Source organism: Platalea leucorodia (assembly GCF_965183815.1).
Source record: "Platalea leucorodia genome assembly, chromosome: 21".
Classification (NCBI taxonomy): Eukaryota; Metazoa; Chordata; class Aves; order Pelecaniformes; family Threskiornithidae; genus Platalea; species Platalea leucorodia.
Genome location: NC_138843.1, coordinates 3,425,923 through 3,437,533, shown reverse-complemented (window position 1 = coordinate 3,437,533; position 11,611 = coordinate 3,425,923).

The following is an 11,611-nucleotide window of genomic DNA, read 5'->3' as shown; positions in this document are numbered from 1 at the left end:
CCTTGCTTAAAACCAAATCCTGCACGAAAACAAGCTTTTTTTTTAAATCCAGACCCCTCGGGTCTGCGAACCTGGGACCTGGTCCAGCATTGGGCTGTAGGAGAAATAACTCCGCTCCTTTTACTGGCACCACCGATGCCGTCGAGCCGCTTGCTTCACCGCTGCAGCACAGGGAAACACTGGAAACGGTAAAACATGCCCCAAAAATGCCCTTGGCCATCCCGGCCCTTGTCTGTTCGTCCCCAGTTTGTCCTTCTGTCCCCTGGGTTTCACAGAAGGGGCTAAAAATTGCAATACACTTTATAAGTATTTTTGTCAGTGGTCACTAGTGGAGCATATAGCTGGAATTTTGGGATTTCCCTCGGGGCTCTGCACAATCGTTTTCCCTGAATGGTTAAAGCACGTTGTCTGAACGAGCTCTGTGGATTATAATATCCAGCCTGTTCTGCATATTAAATTAAAATATTTATTTTCACATCGGAAGCCAAACCCGAATCGCGTAGTGCCATGGAAATAAAATGCCTCCATGCTACCAAAGTCGAGGGAAAGCGGGGCACACGTCAGCCTTCTCGTTGACGGTTGCACTAAAACCCAGGATACTTTCAGCTTTGCTGGTGCTGTGTTTGCTGGTGGTGGGGTGGCACCGGCAGGGTCCCATGTCCCACCCAGGGGGGTCTCACCCTGCTCTCAGTGTTGCAGTGCACCAATAACGGGTGCTGGGTGCCCTTTGCATCCCTCCCAGTGCAGCAGCCAGCGGCAGTCCTGGCTCCACAGCAGTTTATTGCCTTGCTGGGGGGCAGGAGGATTTTTTTTTTTATTATTCCAGCTTCCTTTCCTTTCCCATTTTTGCTGAAAGCACAAAAACGTGTAATGATTTACCTCCTGGCACAGGGGACCGAGGCCTGCAGGCAGCAGCAAATCAGCGGTGGGACAAGAGTCCATTTGGAGCAGGGCCACGGCCGCAGGACGCTGCCGGCGGAGGGATGCTCTGCCGGGGGCTGTGGGGTGACCAGAGCACCACAGGGTCCCCGGTGCCCCTTTTTTTGCAAGCTGTGATCATGTCCCTGCATCTGTCTCGGTTGCACTCGATGGGTAATCACAACCCAGGGCAGGGGCTGGTGATTAGCGTGGGGCTGTAATAATAAAAAATGTCACCGGTTAGCGCCAGGATAAGCCTGACCAACCATCTCCTGCTGCTGGGCCAAATATTCAAGGAGACTTTGGTGATGCCAGGAGGCAGCGAGGAGCGGCAGCGTGCCGAGCTCCCGGCTCGCTCCGAGGACATCGCTGCATCCATGCGCCGTGGCAGGATCAGCCCTGCTGCATCTGGGACCTAAAACAGCCCCGGGCACTGCGGTGCTGAGCCTACCCCCTGCTTGTAGGACCAGGGCGAGTGCTGCTGGAGGAGATCCTCACGCATCGGTTAGAGCAAGAGCGTTGGGCCTGGGAGGTGCGTGGACTTCCATTGCGTTTATTCCCCTTCATCTTTTCAGCTTGATGGGAACAGGAGCTGCTGGTGAGAGCCAGGCACCGGCGGCAGGACGGGCAAAGGTTAATTAGTGCTGAGCAGGGCCGGTCCCAGGACAGTGCTGGGGAGCTGGGTCCCTGCCCAGAGTGAGGAAACCCGGCCCGAGTGGTTTTATGGGTTTTTTTAACCTTCGCTTCAGGAAACACAAAACCCCCCGTGTAATATATCTTAAAAACCTGGGGAGGGTTTAAAGGCGAATGCAACAAGCCCCTGCGGACAGGCCAGGAGGGAGCCGGCCGCCCAGTGTGTTGGGGGACGGGCTCTGCTCAAATGGCGATGATTTACCTCAAATTCCTGCCTCCACCCAGAGATGCAAGAGGGACCATTCCTCGGCACCACCCCGCAGGCGAGACATCGGGCCTGATGTTTGCTTGCCCAGGAGCACACGCGGAGTCTGGCAGAGGTGATTTTTCTCTGCTTTTCCTCTGCCCGCTTCAGTGTTCTCGGCAGATTTGGCAATTTCTGTATTTATCCGAGCAGCGCGCAGCTGCTGCTGCCCTTGGCCATTGAGAACCACAAAGCCGGAGATGCTCGAGGGTCTCTGCTCCTACCTTAGCACCGAAAGCACGGAAGGAAGGAGATTTAAACCTTATTCTGGGTCGGGATCATTCAGCTCTGAGGAGCCTCTTTCCTTGTGTGCATCCTCAGGCATCCCCATCACCCTGTTTTCCCCAGTTTTCCTGCCTGTACATCTCTCCTGGGCTCCCCTGACGTCCTTCCCCAACCCATTTCCAATCCAGGCAGCCAGGAGGGAGAGTTGGAGGCTCTTCTATGGGCTGCTACGCGTTGGGAGTTAACATTTACGCAGAGCCAAGAGCCACAGGTGGGACCGGATCTGGATCCGCAGCCACCAGTCCTGAATTAAATCTTAACAAGTGGCACTGGAGTCGTTAGTGCCATCCATCCCCCCCCAGTCAGGCACCGAAAAAAAGCCGAGTCCAGTTAACTCGTGGAATCCCCCAAATCTGTGCGAGGCATTTCTGACCCTGCCCTGCTTTTAATTCCCTCCTGGATATTCATTTCCACATGCACACCTGGGTCGGATCCTGCTGTGAGGAGCCCAGCTGGTCCGTGGAGCTGGTGGGATGCACGGACCAGGTTTGGCTTCTTTAAACAAGCCCTGCCTAATATTTTTTTAAGCAATATGAGGGGGTTTTACTGCATTTCTGGCTTCATTTCAGTGCTCAGGTGGAGGAGCAGGGTCGCACTCTGCTCCACGTTACACCACTGCTGCGGTCCTGCTGGGGAGGATGCGGCGAGGACGCCTCCGGCAGCTCAGCCCCGCATCCCAGGCTGGAGCGTTAGGAACCAGCCCAAGCCTCGAAGCCTGAGATTTAATGTGCATTGCGAAATGTTTGTTATAATTAATTATGATAACTCTGAAAACTCTTCACATAAATAGACAGGCCCTTTTCTTCCTAATCTCATTCAATTTAGCTGTCGTTCCATAAATTTCACAGTCGTTTTTGCAAAAAGCGGCAGAGTTTCCAGTAGGGTTCTTTTTATTTTTTTTATTCTTGTTATTTATTTATTTAGTAATCATGCAATTTTTTTTTCCTTTTTTTTTTTTTTTTTTAATCAGTGAACTAACTTGATTCTTAGGGCAAAAAGGAAACCAGATGATGAAAACTGAGCCAGCAACCGGGTGAAAATGCATAAATACAGGGTTACGTGCAGGGGGTTTGCCTTCGTTATGCAGCGGCGGAGGAAGCTCTCGCCCCGTAATCCCCCCAGGTGTCTGCAGCTGCCGCCAAGAGCAGGATCTGGCCTCTCCCCTCGAGGCTGAACCCTGGCGCGTTGCAGACGTCGTGCTTTCAAGCTGCCCCAGCTGAAATGGAGACGTTTTTCCTCCTTAAGAACCAAGGCATGAAATAAATAAAACCCCAGGTCCTCTACTTTTTCACCCAATAAGTACTGCCCCCCCCTTCCCTTTAAAATGGCTTATTAACCAGCCCCGAGCGGGGACGAGCGAAGATGCTCCCTGGCCCTCGCCTCGCTGTCCTCATGCCTCCTTGCTCCTAATAAATCACCGGCAGCCACAGGAAAGTGGGGGTTAACAACGCGTGACTCCGTCCTCCATCTCCCTGCCCCAGGGCCCGAGGAGTGAGGAATGGCCAGGGTTTGCCTGGGGAAAGAGGAATAAAACGGGAAATAAAGGCAAATAAAGGAGATGGGTTGTTGGGGCGTGTGGAGGACCCTGCGGCGGGGATGCCCGAACGCCGGGGTTTGTCTCATCGATGCTCTTTGCTGGCTCCTTTGGCAAGATGATCTAAGAAGTAGGGAAAAAAGCGGCGATTGAACAAATATCTCGGTGGCTGAGTTACCTGGAAAAGAGGCTAAAACAACAAGAGACAATTACAGAAGGAAACGGGGACGTGATTTTCCTAATGTAATTTCAGTCACTTAGAACAGCCCTCCTGGCCTGATAAGCGAATCTTTTACTTCTGTTTCAAGCTGCCCTTAGCCACAGAGATCAGATATCTGTTTCTGCTGCTTTTATTATCAAAAGAAGTCTGTATTAGTTCAGTTTTCACTTGGAATTCAAGAAGAAAATGTTTCCTTCCCGACAATTTTATATATTTATCCCTTTGGCTAAAGCCTTTGATTCTGCAAAGTGCAATTAGCAAGTGGCGGGTGTGCAGTTTGACTTCTAACCGGAGAAACTCCCAGTGCAAATGAAAAGCGGGGCTTTAATGAAACGCAACATTTCCTTTCGCCGTCTCTCTGTAATTTATTCCGACCGATAGACACCTGAGCCAGTGTGCAGGCATGCACATGCAGGAGTGTATAATAATAATAATAATAGTGTCCTTGTCATCCAGAGCCCTCCAAGCACAATATAAAGCAAAAGCAAATAGTGCAGAGCAGAGACTCATGAAATTGCAGCCCGGTTTAAGGAGATGTTTCTTGAAGTCCGGAGCTACAGATGGGCAGATTTCTACTTGCCTTCAGCTCCGGTTCTGTGTTGCTTCATTTACCAGTGTCCTCATCCTGCCTGATGTCCTGTATTACTCATCAATAAAGTTAACGCATGAATAATACAGCTCGGAGAAAGTATTTATTGTCCCTGATTTAAGGATGGGGAAGCTGAGGAGCCGGTAGGAGCGGTACCCGAGAGCAGGTCCCGCACCGTGCGCCAGCGGCAGGGCTGCGAGTAGGACCGGTGTTTCCATCCTCAGCGCTGGATGGTGCGAGGCCTCGCAGACGGACAGCCCTCTGTCTGTGTGTCCCACGGGGCGTCTGCCGCCACGTGCTGGGACATGCAGAGGAGCGTTTTGGGATGGCAAAACCTGCGCTCAGCGTAGCAATAGCCACCCAGGCCTGAGACTTTATGAGGGCTTATTCTCGTTTTATTCTGGCTCCCCAATAGCCCAGCTCTGCTTTTCCACCTCTCGCTACCAACTGAAAGCAGCTCTTTTCTTCTTGCTAAATTCCTTGAGGATCACCATGGCAGAGCCGGAATGAGGAGGGGGTCCTGTGCCCAGGCAGGATTCCCCGTTGTACCACGCAGCTGCTCAGCACCTGAACATCCTATTTGCTCTGGAAAGGTTGTTCCGTTGTCCCCAGTTATTCACCTGAAAGACAAATCCATCCATCCCTTCAAGCGATGGCATGGACCTGATTCTCCTCCTAAGCTGGCGTCAGTCGGGGTGAGCCCGTGGGACGGGCTGGCAGAGCTTCTGCGAGCAGGACCAGACTCGGGTCTGCCCCAGGATCTGTCCCTTTGCTCTCGGCTTGCGTGACAGCAAGAGGCAGCGGGGCAGAAGCCTGCCTGCTGTAATTCAGTGTAAATAGTCAAGTCTCCCTCAGGATGCCCATCTCGCTCGCTCACCATAGTGACGTTTAAGGGTGATGTGCTCGGTTTGGACCTTTGCCTCCCAGATGGGTAATTCGGAGGGGTGAGATCTCCCTGCACCTACACGGAGCCAGACATGTCCCCGAAGCTGGGGCTGGCACGCAGCGAAGGGACTGCGAGGAGAAAAACCCTGACAGTGAGCGATGTGAAGAGCTCCCTGCTGAGATTACAACACAGCATTACCTTCGGGGAGAACGAGGGGCCTTTGATATAGTGAGGGACGTGTGAGACAGGAGCTGACTCAGGTGGGGAGATGCGGTTTGGGTGGGCGGGCGGCAGAGCGGAGTGGTGGGTCCCCATCTGCAGCACCGCCGGGTACCACTCCGAAACGGCTCTAATAACCCCCGTCTCTGCAATTCCCAGCGCAAGGGTGGAACTGCGATGGACGAGGTCAGCCAGAATGATTGAACGATCTCTCCTGGCCTTAAATCCAGGAATTTATTGGACAACTTCAGAGCAGCCAATGCCTGTAGCTCCGGTGGGGTCTCCCTGCAGGCAATGTCCTCGAGTTGTTCCCTGTCAGCACTGTCAACTTTATTTGTGATGTCTACAAATTGTCTGGGGCCGTGTCCCTGCATCTTGCGATGCTGGGTGACAGCTGACACCTTGTACCTGGGCGCGGGAGATCTGCGCGTGGGCTTTGTTTGGGCTTTCCTCCAGGAAAGCTCCCTTTACCATCGGAAAGTGGGCGCGTGCGGCAGCCGGGCAGCCCAGCCCTCAAACCTCCGGCAAGTGAGATGCAAACAGTGATTCAGCGCAGCCGGAGGAGGAAATGCACACCCACCCCTAACCAACACCCGCTGTGCCCGCAGACCTTCCTCCCCACGCCCCCACACCCCAGCCCTCTCGTTAACCCCGCTCAGACCTTTCCCCAGGGCTGTGTTTCATCTCTCCCCAGCTGAGCATCTGCATTAGGGCACAGCGTGGAAAAAACAGAGGAGCATCCTGCAAGCGGGGCGCTGCTGGGTGTTTGCAAGGGTGGCCGGGCAGGCACAGATCAACAGCTGGATACAACACATCCTTGACCACACACCCACTCCTCTCCTGCTACCAAAACCACCTTTTCTTACCTTAAACCACCCCACAGAAGCAGCCAGCAATGTGACTCCCCAGTGCCAGTGCTGCTGTAGAGGGGGGGACAACGTGCATGCAGCCGTGCAGGCCCACACATGCGCGCACACACGTGCACACGCACGGACACCCGCGTGCACACCCATGCACGCGCGCACAGCTCCGTGTGTCACTCCAGCCTCCCGCTCCCGCAGCCCGGGAGCCTGTAGGCTGCGAGATGAAGCCGTGCTCCCCGGGGCTGCGTGAGCTGGGTACCGCGATGCTGCCGTCACGCGAAGGGAGAGACAGAACAGCAGCACGAGAAGGAGCTGGAGATAAAAGGATGGCGGCAAGGAGGAAAACATGTTGTTCCTTAATTGAACTGGAGGAGGTGGAGGAAGGCAGCCGATACCTCCTGCAGCTCCGGGTGTAGTAATGCTGGGAGGGAGCGCTCTGCCTCCCTCCGCTCAGGCAGGCGTTTGGGGGCTGTTTCTGGTTGACTTTCAGGCAGGCAGCCTTCGGCAGGGGAAAGAAGGAGCAAAATCAGAGCCCTGCATCGCATGCACAGTGCTCTCCCATCCACCGCTTCTCGAGCGTACTCTGATTTCTTTTGTAAACCGAATCTCATTCTTTTCACTTAGAGGAGCAAGAAGTGGGCATACGCCCTGGGTCCAGCATGAGATGAGCTTGGGTGGATCCCGAGCCACGACTCAGCTCCTGCAAGTGCTGTGGGCAGCAGGGTGAGGTGCAGAGCCTGCTCTGTGCCGGACCCTGGCCATCCCTGTGCTCAGCAGCTCTGTCCTCTTCCTCCAGCTCGTACCACCAGCCCTGCTGGTGGGACAGGATCAGTGCAGCCGTTCTCGGAGCCCAGGGGAGCTCCACGGCCAAATGTGACACTGGACGCAAAGCTCTGCATGTCCTAGCCTCGCTGCAGAAGCAAAGGAGAGGCTACCAAACAGTTCCCATGAGGTTTGCAATGGGCTGAATCGCTCCTGGACTGGGGACAAGGCAGACGCAGGCTGGGCAAACTGGCACACACAGCCAAGGATTGGGGATCCCCTGGAGTAAGGCCTTGGGGGCAGAGAAGCCTTGTATAAAAGCTGTGGGTCCCTTTTGGCTGCGAAAACACTTGGGGATGTGCCTGCTCTTTGGGCAGGGGTCCCTCTCACCACCAGGCTGAGCGAGCTCGGAAATCCAGAAAGGACAAATATTTTGGCCCGGGCTCACATCAACGCCCATCTTCAGCCTTTTCATCCCTACCTCAGTAACACACAGACCTTAGCAATACACAGCTCAATCCCCTCTGGGCTGCGCTGGGGACTCCGGGTACTGCGGTACTATGACTGTTTTGTACTGCTTTGGAAAAAAAAAAAAGCACTCCTGAAGTGTAAAATACCAATGACTTTGGTGCTTTGTACGAGGACGCTGTAGCTTAGGTGGGAACAAAGGAGCTGGATTGTTTGCCTCCAGGATGGGAGAGCAGAGCTTGCAGCAGCAGTGACTCAGAAAAGGATTTAGGGGTCATGGGTGTATAACTCCCTCATCATGAGCTCCCAGTGCAGAGCTGCGGGAAAAAGAGAAGTTGATGTGATCCTTGATTGAGCTTTAAAAAAAAAAAAGAAAAGGATAGAAAAGCTGAGAAGTGCTCTTGAGTCTGTACAGTGCGTGGGGGAATGTGGTCGAGCTAATCTGCCCGGCCGTTGGGACCAGCCCTGCTCGCCGTGCCAGCCGGCCCGAAAGGGTAAAGGGGCTTCGATGGTGGTGGGAGGCGAGTGGTGGGGTGGGAGGCTCGGCATCCCCGAGGTGAGGTTGGAGAGCACTGGTGCAGAGGAATTAAACTCCTCTGTGCGTATCGGGCTGGAAACGGAGCCTACAGCCTGTCAAACAAAATGCCGGAGAAGCCCTAATTGCTGGAAGCTGAAGGCAACCTTGGAGGAGGACACGCTGCAGGGCAGCAAGGGCTGACGGAGAGCAAGGGACCAGGGATTTACTGTTGCTGAGAGCCTCCAAAATGAGATTTGGTATTGCTACAAACCAGGGGCTTTAATTCAGCTGCTGGAGGAGAAAAATAGCTGTAGCGCATGCATTTGGGAGGAGCAGGGGAGAGAGTCATGGTGGCCCTTCCTGACCTTAATGCATAAATCCCTCCCACTCCTGCCCTCGGAGAGAAGGCCATCCCGCTCTGCCCGCAAGATGTTCGTAACACTTGGAGCTCTGTAGCAAGGCCATGAATATAACTTATCCTGAGCCTCATCCAGTTGTCTGCAGGAGTCAAGGAGAAATGGTTTCTCAGGCGCACATCTGGCCAGCTGTGCTCCCAGGTGCTCCGAATCGCGGCGGGGTGGGAGGTGGGACGCTGGATGGGCAGCAAGCACGGTAACGGGGGTGTAGGGACTCCTTCCTGAGACATGCTCGCCCGCCAGGTCTCCCTGAAGTGCTTGATCTGATTAGCAGATTTGGGATCAGGAAGGAATTTTCCACATGTCAGTCTGGCAGGAACCATGGAGATTTTTGCTTTCCTCTGTATCACAGAGTGGAAAACATCTGGGCATATCAATTACCCATGACTGCATGAGACATGAGCATCCGTAACGCCTCGGGCTGCCTGAGACGGATCCTCCGGGGAAATGCACAGCCCCTGAGCTGACTTTGGGGCCCATCGCCCCGGTCCCACGTGGGGCTGGGGTGGCGATGCACCGTCCACAGCACCTGGACAGGGTTGCAGGTGGCTCGTAGGACCAGAAAGGGGGGGAAATAACCCCGAGGACTGAAGTCATTAAGTCTGGGGTTACTGGGCTCTTCCTTAAGGCTGTGGTTTGACTTCATGGAGCCTGAGTGCACTAATTGGCTTTAATTGCCTTAAGCATCTTCACCTTGGACCCCCACCCACTCACCCAGGAGTGCTATTTAAGCCCAGGATGGGGTGCAGTGGGGGTATGTTCCCATCCAGCCTTGTCTTTTCTGTGGACTCTGTTGCTGTTTTTCCAGCCTTGTCTCCTACCTGTCTAGGCTCTGGAGCTTCTTCTAGAGATGGCTGTCACCACGCTCAGGTACCCCAAGATGTGTCCTGTATGTTTGTGTGCAAACAGGGGCATGTTTGAAAACCTTTACCAGTCACCATCAATATATCTGATGCTAAGACATTTGTTGTCTGTTTCCCCAATTTGATATCCAGCCAAAACTTGCGCTAATTTGGGATAAATTAGCCTTAATATTCCCAGTTCCCCCCAGCCCAAGTGAATGCTTGCCTGCTTGGTTGTGGTGCTCTTGCATTAGTCATCTCATAGCTCAATGAGCACTGGCAAAGATGCAAAGCAAGGAATGAGCTAAAATTTCCAAAGCATCACTCGGAATAAAATGCAACTTGTTAGAAAATGTCAACATGGCTGTTTTGACAGACTTCTTTCTTCTAAGCAGAAGACTTGTCAAAACCAGCCCTCTCCCTACATCTTGTTTTCTGCTTTTCCAAATAGAAGGGCTTCATCACAACAGCTCCTGACCCAACTTTCTCCTTGTCCTGCTAAGTTACTACCAGAGGTCTTCTTGGGCCTCATGAAGTCAAACATTTTTCCTTCCAAGAGCCAAAAATTCAGCTTTGATGAAAACTTTGGCTCATGGGGAGGACCTTCCTTTGTATGCTGGAGGGGATAGAAGCCAAGCAGGGCCCCTGGGGTCCCCCCAGACCAAAGGAGAGGAGCTGCTCATGCAGGGTGGGGATCTCCAGCTGCTTCCCAGCCTGCAGCTTTCATCTCCTGGCTATTCCCTCCCCTGCCACCCGCCCCCTTCCATGCCAGCCTCCTGCTTTTAATTACGTTGTAGAAAAGTCTCACAACTCAGCAATTCAAGGTGGCATTTGAGAGAAATGATTCCCTTTAGCATAGCTGACAGCTAATTTGTGTAAAGTTTAATTACAGCTAGCATTAATTAACTGGCAGTGTGTTGCGATACTAAAGCACGACCATCTGTTCTTTAAACCGCCTCCCCCAAATTTCAGCCCTAATAATTTCAGTGCCGAGGAGGTTGCTCTGGTCGACCCGGTGTAACCACAGTCGTTGTGGGAGGGTGTCACCCACCGTTGGTGATGGAGCACCAAGCACTGCAGGTTGAATCGTGGCTTTGAGTGCTGCCACCACGTAGGGATCAGCTTTGGAGAAATGTGGCTTCGGAGTCCACGTGCTTCCCTGCAACGTTGCCTCCCGTATTATGTATTTAAGTGGAGGGTCAGCTCTTACCTCCCTGCAGTGTTGCTGCAGAGGGGGTTCCGTCATTTGGGCTGGCCCAGCAGCGAGTGCCAGTGCCCTGCACGCTGCATCACTCTGTGGGAGCATTTTGCTTTTACTGTGTAGGGGAATGGGTGGCCACGGGAGATAGGAGGGTTGGGAGAAAGGCTCCGAAGCAGCCGTTTGCTGCCTTGCTGTAGGACAGGTCTGTGCCAGCACTGCTGAAGGTGCACCAACATCCTCGCTTCTCTAAAAGCAAAGCTGGTAATGTCTCCAGCCTCAAAGGAGGACCTGAGTGCACGCAAGTGCCCAGGTCCCCTGGTTGTGTCCGATAAGGTGGGTTTGCGGTTGTTCCTGGCTTCAGTCTGTCCATCCCCTGCGCAGAGACATGAATGGCCTTAGCACATAACCAGCAAAAAATGAGCACTGGGAGCTTTTTTTGGCATCTTCTGCCAGAGGCTGCTGTCTGGAGGCATATTTAGTGCCAGGAGGCGAGTGGCATTGAGCACTGGGTGCACACAGGTCGCAGTGGGCTACGGCAAATCAGCCCAGCTCATCCTTCAAACAGCTCGGAACCCTCCCGGGCAAAACGGTGCTGGGGCAAAACTATACAACCAAATGCCCCAGAGCTCTGCCCTTGGTAAATCCTGTCTAACCTCAGTGCAGCTGCTTTGATCTCATCATGTAAATCCTCCAGATGAAAACAAATACATATCCAGTGAGAGATGAGCTTGTCCTCCAGGCTCTCGGCCAAGCCTTCGGCTTGAGGGCTTTGAACAGGGCTTGGCAGCTGCTGGTGGGAGGAATTCCTTTGGTCAAACTGCAGCTCCCAGCTTGTCTCAGCTGCTGGTTTCAGGGTTGAATGGGGCCTTTCCTCCCAGTCTCCCAAATTTGGAGGTCCCTCAACACTGTGACTTGGGTCCAGCCTTCTCTGTCTCAAGGAGCTGAGTTCTGCCT